Genomic DNA, 12208 nt, shown 5'->3' on the forward strand with positions numbered 1-12208 from the left:
ATGTTCTCCAAAATACGCGGATACAAAGTATTGCGCCAACCATCCACGTATGTGAATTTAATTCGCGCGTATACTGGTGAGCAACTGCGACGCCAGTACCAGGCATTTCGACGTGCCTCACGCTGCCGTGTAGGCGTTCTTTTCAAGTGCATTAGTTTAGAGTTTGGTTCAGTCCGCTGTGAGCTGTTGTCCAGCATTAGCAGCGGATCGTTAGCGTTTTGAAGCGCGTGCATTCCAGCATTTGGAGACTGCTTATGCCGATAGCCGCGTCAAATGCATTGGCACGCATGTTTAAATGACTAATGTGTCCACTTGTTACGCGTGCACTGCTCGTATCCTGTGGCAGTGCTCGTTCTAAAAGCTTCGAAGACCATCTACACTCATGCGTGTGTTCAATTTATATATGCACAGGATGGACTTGCCGGCTAGTTGGTTGAGCATTTTAGAAGAAACAGCGCAACACAAGGACGACGCAAAAACATGCCACACCACGAAGCGCTGGTGTGGTTGATGCTTTTTTTCGTCCTTGTGTTTGCGCTGTTTCTTCTTCCACGATACACGCACACCACAGGTACGCGAAAGTTTAGGAGCATAAGTGGTTAACTCTGTTTTCCCCGTTTTCTCTCAGTGCCAATGGCACAGCGCGTTGCCCGGAATCGTGCACGCTTACCCCCATATGCAGAAATGCATCATAACTTGAAGCCCATGCTTGACTTGATCTAAACGACGCAAGTCGTGAACGCACCAAAAGAAAGGCAGTGAGCGTCTTGGGGGACGTTCACACCAGGCGTCGTTTATATCAAGTCAAGCATGAGCTTTGTATTAAGATACATTTCTGAATACGGGGGCTAGACATCTGCTTCTTCCAGAAAATGTCGAAGAAACGCCCGCCAAAACCAGGCACATTCGTAAACTTAACTAGGCAATACGAAGCTCCATAGAAAAAAAGAAGAGTGGTATTAAAAGCTTTCAGTAATTTTCTTTACTCCAAAATAGTTGCGCTCTCGTGGCTTCACTGTACAGAGATAGTGCAGCGTTAGCTAGAAAGCCTGAATTTCCTAACTCCATGCCAAAATAAGCTTGTAAAATTATTTAGGTGCTAGAATCCAGGGTTTGTAGCGATCCTTGAAAATCCTTTATTTCTAAAATGCCATTTTCAAGGCATTGAAAACCCTTGAATTTTTAGAAGTACTGGAAAGTCCTTAAACTTTTACACTTGGCTAGACTTAGCACACATTGCCAAGCGCTTTTTTTCCTTCTGTGACACTCTTTCGCATGTCACAGAAAATTGTCTCTAGAGGTAATAGAAGGAAAGCGACATCCTTAAAGTTGAAATTACAAAGGAGCTGCAGATACCAGTTTTATGCACATGGAACCGGCGACAAATGTGCTTGGAGGAGCAGAAGCAGGAAGCTCAACAGTTGAGGCATTCGAAGAGAAGCCGTGAAGAGTAAATTGAGAGCGACAGACACAATAAAAAGAAATTAGAAATGACTATTGCTCATTTGATGGTGAAAAAAGCTGAGGCAACAGATGACATCACATACACTGTCAAACCAAACAGTATTCAAAAACTGCAAATGTTGCAGGTCCAAGTAGTTAATTGTGCTATTGCAGAAAAACTTTGAGCGCTTTCTTGAAATGCTTCCTTGTGTGCGTTTAGTGGTGGGCGGTGAAAGGCAAATTAGCAGTCTTTCAAATGTTTGAAATCACTGAAATGCGATTTGTTTTGTTTTCTTTTGTTTGCATTAAAGTTAACGGTGTTCTTGAACAAGTTATTGCCTGTCCAAACTACTACACACATTGCACGAGGTCTTTGAAGTTACTGTGTCGGGGCCTCGAAAGTCCTTGAAAACCATCGAATTTTTTTCTTCAATATTGCTACGAACCCAGTAGAACAACTGTCATGGAGTAAAAACCTTGGGTGAACAGGGGCTTATACGCAGAGCACAGGAAGACTATAAATGCAGTAGTAGGCATGGAGGGCCCTGAAAAAAATGTGCCACATCCGCTCGTCTGCCTTATGTTTCTGCACCGACTGTCGCATTTTTAATAGAAGTGCACTTTCTGTTCTACTCCAATAAACGCAACATTACGAACTCCAGTGTGGGGCAGTCCTTCAGCCAGTGCAGAACTTTTTCTGTACATCCGAGTCAGCTCTGTCATTTTTCCAGCATTGTAGTACAAGATTTGTTAAACTGGTTTAGCAGAATATGAGCAGTATACTCTTAAATTAGCTGTTTATTTGTATGCACAAGTTCAGGTCCTCAGTTTGGTTGCATGACAAATTGCCATACCTCAATAGATACAAGAAACAATTTTATTACAGTTTAATAAAATCCAAACAGTAATAATCACAACAATATAATGACATACATTTCTTTGGTACGTATACAGCCCATGTCTTGGCAGTGTATAAATTCAACTATACACCGCAAGTACTGTGTCCTGACCACTATTATTCACATGTGTAAAACCATCACAGCAATTCAACAAATATCACAGTAATTAGTGACATACACTTTGTAACTGCTTTACATGAGCATAATGTATACAAATGGTCCCTGTGTACCTACACATGACTAGTGCCACCCGAGTACTATTACTCACAGGCGTAAAACCAACAAAGCAGTTCTTTAAAAAATATCACAGCGCTTAGTGACGTACATGCTGTAACTCCCTTGTAGAAACTTAATACAAACACGTGAGGACACAGAAAGCTAGCAGTGGGCATACATGGGAATACCACCGCCTCAATACTAATTCACAAGTGTAAAACCAACCAAGCAGTTCTTTGAAGAATATCCCAATGCTTAGTGACATACATTTTCTAACTAGCTTATATAAGCTTTATACAAACATGAGAACATACACAAAGCTAGCGGTGCACCCGCATAGAAGTGCGGCCATCTGAACACGATTATTTGCAAGTGTAAGCTCAACAGAACAGTTCGTTATAGTGACCCACATTTTGTAACTGCCTTATACAAGCTTGGTGCAAGCACAAGAATGCAGAAAAATATAAATTAAAAACTTGCTCTATGCATAAACAAACAGATCAACACAAATGGTAAACACCGCTTTGAAGACAAATGTGACTGTGGCAAAGCGCAGTGCTGTGCCGGTTGAAATCGCCACCCACAAAAGTATTGAGCAATGCTTAAACCACAGGCAATAAAGTGCTGAAAGACTGCGTCTCTAATGTAACTATTTTAATTCAAATTTCTTGAATATAGGGCTCGCTTGCAGATAAGGCATCTGATCCAACTGACCTGATTTTACACCTGCTACATGCAAAAAATGCACTCAGATATAACTGGTAATAATAATTATAAAAGGCATTTAAAAACTTGATAGTATGATGAAGATGCATGACTAGAAAAGTTCTGTCCCCCTCGTACTTGTTAAAAAGGTGTAAGTACGACACATGTTCTTTTTTTCCTCAATTTTTGCATTAATGGACAGCCGGGAACCTCGAACCGACACAAAAAAAAGAGATACTGCTATGTTAATAGTGTTAGGAATAATTTTTTGTGAAAGCTTTTTTACAGACAAGTTCCAGTCTCGTTTCTGGAGGTTGAGCTGTATCTTGCAAAATAACTTGAAAAGTGGTCACATGGGAGCATGACACTATATCATAATGTGTTTCAGTTGACTCTCTTGCCCTACAAGTCGCTGCTCACTGTGGCCAGTGATGCAATAGCAGTGTCTGTGTGATTTTCATCACACTTCTGTCCTATGCCATTCTTACCAGAGTTGGCGGCACATAGATACCCAAATTTCGATAGTGTTGCTTTCTCAGGTGGTTGCTTCTGATTTGCTCAATATCAGTTGGCACTTGAGCTGCATCAAACTTCTTTTTTACCTCTTCAACAACAACATCAACAACGATCTTATGCCACCTGTGTTGTCCTTCTAGTTGCCTACAAAGACCAGTCAATCTAGCAACAACACTGACAGTCTCTACTATCTTGTAATGGGGGAGAGGTGTGTCCCACCATGTGTTCAACATTGTTGTCACTATGTGGGCTGGCTGGGGAGGCAACAACTGTAACATGTTTGCATTTGCATATATTAAAGTGATGCTTGTACTGTGTTATAACACCTAACTTAGTCTTGCACTTGCTGCACAATAACACTGGCTCACTGTCGTGGTGAAAAGCTTTTGTATGTTGAGCAAATTAGTTGTATCCACTACAAAAAAGTGAGTGATAGCACACATGTTGCTCTACCAGGCCTGGTGTGGTTCCTTCTGACACTGCTGCTGATGCTGACGCTCTGCTGCTTGCCTCGTACACTGTTGCAGCTGCAGTAGACATGGCAGTCTCTGTATCTATTGCTGCCGTGTCATCTGTCATGGTAACTTCCAAGTGGTATCGGGCTCACTTCTGCAACAGAGATGTTGTTTGCCCCTTGAGGGCTCTCATGATCAGGGCCAATAATTTCGTAGGCATTGTCTCCTGCATCGAAGAACCAATAAGAACAGCATGAATTAATAAATATAGCTCTAAAAAGTACGGACATCAAGACTTAACCACAAGCTTTGCACATAAGTGACCGGGCTTAATGAATAATACTTGCAGGAGGAGTTACACAATTGTTTGTGTATATTACAGTAAAGCCTCATCAGAAGATATTCAAGAGGCACGGTAAACATGTCTCTCGAAACCAAAAATTTTGAGACACTGAGGAGCCAGACTAGATCACTTTATTATGCATCATCACTAAAGTATGTTTTGATATATCTGAAGGAATAAATGCTCAAGGTGGCTTAAAGGGCTCCTAAACCACTTCTCGACATTTTTTGAACATTTCAAGTAAACACGCGTATCGAAATCAGAATGCCGTCACGATCGACGAAGCCAAATGCCAGAGTGCGTAGCACTGCCGGAGCACCACAATATGAAGAAAATGACCCCGTGCGCCTCTCTGGACCTATCCTGCACCCCCAAGTTTGTCCTGACGTCACCAGGCTGTCTCTGATGATGTCACCAGTTTCCGGTGCTGTCGATTGGTCGAACGAAAGTGTACGACTGCCGGCAAGGCCTGCAAGCAAATACACACACTCCTTCTTCCTCGTCGCGTTGCGCGCGATGCCAATGTGGGCAGCCAATGGGGGCAAAGAAGAGAAACGCCAACAGAAGGGTCTCCCTATGAGGCTCTTCAACGCAAGTCACCATACAGTTCCGTTGTATTAGCGCCACCCCTCGCAGGACGACGGGCCAGCGCGGCAGCAACAGAGCTCGTTGGTGTTGGCCTGTCCCGTAACATTTGGAGGTGTACTAGGCAAGGAAAAGACGATACTGTCCATATGGCGTGTACCAGATGAAAGAGTAAAATGAGTGGGGACTACTTTTCGATAATCAAACACACGTAGCTCCACTATTACTGCACCGTTTCGAAAAATTCTTGTGGCTACCTGTTCATTGCCTTATTGTGTAGAACTGCAACACCGCAACTAAATTTCAACCTCGGTGGTTTAGGGGCCCTTTAAAGAAGACATTCACAGCTTTTTAGTGACTGTAGATTGTGTTAGCTTCCTTCCCAACTTCTGGAATTTAAACACTTCACTTTGCAAGCCTTATTGCTCGCAGTACCTTTGAGGAGCTCTTAGACGCTCGTCAGCTTCAACTGCCGACACTTCCTGCCCTCCACTGTCCTCGTTGCCCTCTTTTCTGGTTCATGCTAAAAGAGACATGCGCGATTGACTTGTGTAAGGATTGCGTGATCTTTACGCCCTTCGGAGCACACAAGGTGCACAAAGTGAATGTGTGTGGGTTGTGTCCCTTCGAAGTAGTGAATACTTAAAAAGTCATCCTTAGTAACAAAGGTGTCTCTTGTATACAGTATTGTTAACGTGGCAAACATCGGAAAACCAACCAAACCATTTTCAGATGTATCTTACAACCAAGTGCATCTTGTAATGAGATTCTACTGTACTGAATATTTTTCAACTATGGATCATCTGCATGTACATATAGTCACAAATACATGTTGTGTGGAATGGCGAATCGGGAAACAGTTCGTACTCTTACTTTTTGTCCCTAACATAAGCAGCTGATAACAATATGATAAAAAAGCAGGCAATGAGGCTAGAATGGAACATAATCCTTCAGCTCTAAACAGTTTTTTGGGCCCACATCATTCCCTCATATGACATAAGGAAACAACTTGATTGCAGTAATGGCTGCATGTGATCTGAGTTGATTGAAACAAACTATACGTAAGGTTGTCCTGTATGTAATTTTATCAGAGTGCTTTTTAGATGTCCTGCTGGTGATCCTGGCTGCGCGATGCTTCTCATGCTTTTTGGCACGATTCCTTTTTTTCCACTCCACTTTTTTTTCAGATTTTCTCCCCTTTCCCTTCCCCCTTGTGTAAAATAGCACACTTGAAGTATCAAATCTGTTGAACTAACGTGTGTATCAAACCTGTTAACATGTGTGCTTCTCTGTGGTCTGTGTTGTATTTTTGCGCTGCACAATTCAATTCAAGATGAAAGATGGAACGTCCCTGCCTTTAGTTTAATTGTGTGTGTGTGTGTATGTGTGTGTATGTGTGTGTGTGTGTGTGTGTGTGTGTGTGTATGTCTCTCTCATGTTTTGAAATATATGTACATTCAGGAGTGCCTGCATGCCCTTCTCTCCTGCTCCAGTGACTAAAAGGAGAGCCTGTTTATGTACCATAGTAAAAAATTCAAAGGTTTTCGCTGTGCCCATTACATCCCTTATCATATGGATCTGTCACAATACAGAGTAGCAGTGGTCCATAATACTAGCCCATCCCAACATAATTATAAATTAACACATACCGACATGCTGCGAAACAGCTGTTGCAAAGCCGCTGGTGAAGGCAATTTCCGCAGCACTGCAGTGGTACAGCCGAGTTCCACCTGTATAGTGACAAATCCATATGCGCGTTAGCAACTCAGTAGTTGCTGATGGTTTCATAAGCTTTACACTACACAATAAAGTAATCTAGACAACTTTGTTGGAACAAATGCACATAATTAGGACACCACTTAAACACTAACACGATTAATTGCCCCCAATCTCTCACTCACTAAGGGATAATACTACTGAAACATCGGTGGAGAGCTCAGATTAACACAGCCCATAAAGGACAAGCGTTCTTTGAGGAAAACAGCTATAACAGCGGTTATTTTTCTTGATCATTTTATGTGGTAGCTTTGATTTAAATGTCATGCAGTACTATAAAATACGAAGTGCCGCATTTCTAGCACCAGAAGGCGTCGTCAGGCTCATGGTACAACAGATTTTTGCACTGTTTGTCAGTGAGCCGACACATACAAAGAAAACCGAATTCACACATTCATATACAGTGTCAAGTGCACTTCTCCTTCTGAAAACGCAGCCACCAGTTCCAATGTTGCTGAAAGGAAAGGTTATATAAAGTGCCAGACTGCATGGAACTGCCACTTATGACTGTAAATGTATGGTCTGCTGATTGCAGAGGTAGTCACATGCTATTTCTAGTCTCTTTTAGAAGCATTACTAAAGAATAAATTAAAATCTATTCATAAGACACGAATTTCATGCATCCACAGTTTGGCTAAATAACCTGTGAGAAAAAGACATGTTTACCTGGAATAGCAACCTTTTTTCCTGCTGCGAAACTTTCCTTCGAATTAATGAAATAACTTTACAGCGTCATAATGCGTTTCTCGCAACTACTTGCCGGCAGTGGCGAGTTAGTGTTTATATCCGACTCATTGGGCGACAATACTGCCAAACACAAATGCTTCACGAACACGAGAACACGTCCCTCGCAGAGAATAGCAACCACATATGCCTCTGTGAGACATGACCGCACCTTTGTGGTCAAAATGTACAATAGAACGACATCACCATCTCATTTAAAAAAAAGCCTCCGTACAAGGCAGCCGCCAACTGCATAATGTGAAATTGCAACTGTTGTCCACTTACTGGTGGCCTGTGTTTGAGTCACTTTTGGCAGTTGACTGGGTGCTGAGAAATGCACGTCCTGGGTTGTCCCTGCAAAACATACAGGGTTATGTCAAATGTGGAAAATATATATATGCCGGCATTTCATCAGTTGCAAAACAAACGAGTAAACTAATAAACAACTGTAATGTAAACAGAGTACACATCATAAGATAGGCTGTCAACTGCTAATGCATTACGCAAAAAACCTAATGCATAGGAAAGACTATATGTATACACACGAAGCTGACACACAATTTAATTCGCTCTAGGTTTTTCCGTGCAGTATATTCAAATTATTGTCTCGTGGTTAGAGCAAACTTAGTGTAAATTACGAACTAAATTATCTACCCTGGAAACTTTTCTTCAATATGCACCTGTGCGCGCTTCGAACGAGTAGCGTTGTAAAATTTACGTACATGGCATTTAACATAGTTACTGAACACGGATTTCCTTTGCCCTGTGTCGTGTACAGTGAGCTACATATATCTGCCCCCCCCCCCTTTTTTTGTACTAGCCATACTGCGTGCCACTGCACCTATACGCACGTCAATAAACCTCACGACACAGAAATAAAAAAAGCGCCAATCACCCATGCCTGCATGTTGTAGTTGGCCTAACCTAACCAAGCATGGGCCGTTGCTTTTTATAGTAAACACAGGCACCGTGCTCATTGCAAGTATGTATCATGTCGCTAAGCAAATATGCAATTTCATTGTACCACTATTTTTTTATCACATGGATATATCTGTTGAGAGGCAACACAAAAAGCAGTCACTTCTCAGAACTAATCAGCTTTTTTAAACACATTTTTAACTTTTCAATGACACTTGCTGCAATGTGTTTGTCTCCAGAGAGCATACTTGATTTGACTTTCCAATCAGAGACATTACATAAATATACCATGTTAAGATGACTGCCTGGAGCACGTGAGAATTTTCATCTTCGTGTAACATACTGTATCTTGATTTTGTTGACATTTGGTCAAATGGTACACCCAATATACCCACATACTAGTTTTCTTGTCCAAATAACATGCCAATGTATTTTGATTTTTTGGCATTGGCTCCTCTGCACTACGTGAAGTCGCGCTGCACTGGCTCTTTCACATCCTCGTGTCCTTGCAGCTGCCTTCTTGCGTTATATAAAGCGGGTGCCTGAAAAATATCGTATGCAAAAGTCAACACAAGGGCATGGTGCAAAACAACATCAAGACAGTCAAGGCCATGGCAATAAAAAAGTCTTAGCTCTCAGTCTTCCTAGTGAAATGCATGCAAAACATCCAAATGACTGCAACAGTCAACTGCTAAACTAACTTCAATTTTTAGATTTAAGCAAAAAAACAAATAAACCACAGTTCATCCTTGTTTTTCATGAATGTTAGAATACTCCTGCTAATGAATAGAATATTGGTCATTTTCAGACGTCATAGGTCTGTCATGAGTCTGGTGTATCGCAAACACCACTTGTGACACATCCTAAGCACGTGCCCAGTGTGCCCCCCCCCCGCACCATCCCTGGTTGTGCCACTGCTGAAGCCATAATTTGAGGATTATAGCTGCAAACATGATGCTCAGTAGGGATGAAAATATTGTCCTTCAGCTAAATGGATATATGGATGTGCCTATAAAAAAGGGCAACAAGGCTTGTTATGGCAAGCTTACCCACATTTCAATACTAACAAGTTCACTGCGGCCTGCATCTAAGCTTACTAAAAGGCATGAACTTATTTTCATGCATGAAGTGCGCAGTGGAGTTCATTTTTGACAGACCCGACTACTGCTGCAGGTTGAAATCTAGCATTTTAGATTCTTGTAGGCATGTAAAAGTTGCAGTTAAACCGCAGTTATTAGTTTATTACACCAACCTATTGTTCTGTGTACGACAGACTGGTAACACGGAATTAAAGCAACATTTTATTTTGATATTTTATTTCTCTACTAAAAATATTCAAGCGATAAACACATCTTGATCTGCCATGCTATAGCAAAATGCACATATTACGCTTGTAACCCCCAGAGGAAGGCTGATTTAGCTGTTCATATGACATAACTCTGACACGCCAACTCATATTAGCAAATGCACAGGCATGTCCAAAACAATAAGCGTATGCAAAGCGCCCCTGCAATTGCAATTCCACACAGCAGCCGTTATATTCGATGCCGATGCGTAACTAGCTGCTCGACAATTCACCGAGTTCGTAGACCATAAGCATCCTTTCAGCTTCGCACCGTGCACGAAAACCGCAACAGGAGACAAAACCAGACCTACCTATAACCACACCATTTCAACATGAGCAAAAACAGTTCAGTCTTAGGGATAAACACTGTGAGAGCGATTTAGTGCGCGACGGCGACGAGCGACGGCTTCGAGCGACAAAACGGGCCGTCGCTTGAACAGATGACTCGGTTCTGGAAATCTAGAAATCGTCGCTCGTCGCCCAGAAGTGCTATGAGCGACTAGCCAATAGCGCGAAGCCGGAACTGGATGTACATACATCGCTCAAATACTACCGATTGTCGCGCGGAACGAGCAAATGATTCAATTTTTATACGTGCAAGGATAAGAACGTACTGCAAGACCTCCGGAAATATTTTATGCTACTTTTTATAGTAAAATACATCAACGTAAATTACTAAAGCACGCGTCATCGTGACTGCAACCCTCATGCCGGCAACACCGGGGTGGCATCGCTCAAAATCGTCGCTCGCACGGAGTACGACTTGTAGGCGACGAGCGAACGCGACAGCCATCTCCGTCGCGTCGCTTGTAGCTGCCGCGCGCAAGATCGCTTATATGGGGTTTATACTTTTTTCAGCATAAAACATGAATTCCTCATGCGTTTTCAGTAAGTTCAAGATAACGCGCCCAACTGACCTCTTGCAGCATGCAGCTGAATGCCTGCGGCAAAGTTTCTAACTAGCACTGGTGCTGCACGTAACTTCAGTGGTCGCAGATTCCCTCTGCGCGAGACACCGTCAAGCGCGCGGTTTATTTATAAAAAAAAAGCATGCTGCCAGCAAAATGACGCCTTCTGTTATGTGATTCCTTAGTTCAACAGCGTTCCGTACACAGTAGACTGCCAAACTGAATAAATTCAAACACACAAAACGCACGCTAATCACGCTCCGCATAGGCTCGGAATCACGGGCTGGTGAACTAACCATTTTAAGCGTCCTCTCGCCTGGCGTCTTATTGAACATACCATAGTTCTGGCAGCGTTTGCGATTTTTAAAGCTCTTACAGACAACGGCAAAGTGATAAAATCACATGCAGTTATCGCGACGACTGGCTTTTTAGATTGACATCGAGAGACAGCGCGTACGCCTAGTCCTTTGTCAATCGCGTCGGCTAAGCGCAGCGACGACTTCCTGGCGATAGCATGACATACGGAGAATGTGCACCTCAGTTAGAATTCACTTACCGTGGAGGATTTGTTGTTATATCCAAGGCATGACGAACGACTGTCGTGTTTTCGTGGCGACGCGAGATGGCCGACACACGATCTCCCTCGGCTGGCCTTTGCTCGCTGGACGGATCCACTTTCTCCAGGGCTGTGTTGTTCCGCGATCTTGAGCGCGCGCGCGCGCGGTGGAGCCACTCCGAGTGAAAAAGTAGAGCGCTCGCTACGCGTTCCTTTGAACTGCGGCGGCCTGTTCTCTTAGAAGCAAAACGATGTGTTCTTTGCTCAGCGTGCATGAATGATACATTGCCATGTTCGGGGCCAGCCACCTAAGGTTGAAGCAGAAGATTACGCTACGTTTTGTTTTCTATTGCCGCAAGAGTCTCTCTTTTCTATTGTTGCAAGAGTCTTTTCACTCCCTCTCTCTGAAGGGGAGAGTGAAAAGCGCATTTCACTCTGTCCTTGGTGACAGAGTGAACAATGCATTTCACTCTCCTCGACATTTTGCGAGAGTAAAACGACGCTTTGAAGAGTGAACCGGCAGTTTCACTCCTGCGATACCCTTTCTAGTTTTTAGAGTGCACTACGGAAGCGGTCGACCTTCAAATCAACACTTCTGTGCCCGCCGCGTTAGCTTTGCGCTTATGACATTGCTAGAGGCCGTGGAGTTGATCCCAATCGCGGCAGCCGCATTTTGACGGGGGTGAAATAGAAAACGCATGCGCACTTATATTTTGGGACATGTTAATGAACATCACGGTGTCAGAATTAATCCGGAGTCCGCCACTACGGCGTGCCTCATAGTCTGATTTTAGTTTTGGCACGTACAGCCCCGTAATCC

General features: G+C 43.0%; 1 long non-coding RNA gene across 1 annotated transcript; it reads right to left on the minus strand.

Annotated features, from left to right (window-relative positions):
- Positions 1-2306: 2306 nt before the first annotated feature.
- LOC129385747 (uncharacterized) lies at positions 2307-11519 on the minus strand. The gene is made up of 4 exons (XR_011895707.1): positions 11389-11519; positions 7947-9121; positions 6812-6892; positions 2307-4460 (listed from the first exon to the last, which is right to left on the minus strand). It is a non-coding gene; the product is annotated as an uncharacterized lncRNA (long non-coding RNA).
- Between the last annotated feature and the right edge of the window lie 689 nt (positions 11520-12208).

Source organism: Dermacentor andersoni, chromosome 7 (genome assembly GCF_023375885.2).
Source record: "Dermacentor andersoni chromosome 7, qqDerAnde1_hic_scaffold, whole genome shotgun sequence".
In the NCBI taxonomy this organism is placed as follows: domain Eukaryota; kingdom Metazoa; phylum Arthropoda; class Arachnida; order Ixodida; family Ixodidae; genus Dermacentor; species Dermacentor andersoni.